Genomic DNA, 262 nt, shown 5'->3' with positions numbered 1-262 from the left:
ACACACACACACACACACATTCCCGTCTTGAAATTCTTCAGTGGTCTTCATCATCATCTTCGGTATGAGTACAGGGGCGGTTGTCCTCTCCTTCTTTATCCTCCAATGTTTCTGCCTGTCTCTCTACAACGGAAGCTGTATGGTGAAGAACCTCGGAGCAGGCCTCTCCTACTTATCCGTGTTCATAGGTACAGTAACTTCTTGTGTGTGTTGTATATCTAAACTAACTATCTATTGTCATAGGGAAGTTCTTATGAGTCAA

Source organism: Aplysia californica, unplaced genomic scaffold (assembly GCF_000002075.1).
Source record: "Aplysia californica isolate F4 #8 unplaced genomic scaffold, AplCal3.0 scaffold00624, whole genome shotgun sequence".
NCBI classification, from domain to species: Eukaryota; Metazoa; Mollusca; class Gastropoda; order Aplysiida; family Aplysiidae; genus Aplysia; species Aplysia californica.
This window is presented reverse-complemented; position numbering follows the sequence as displayed.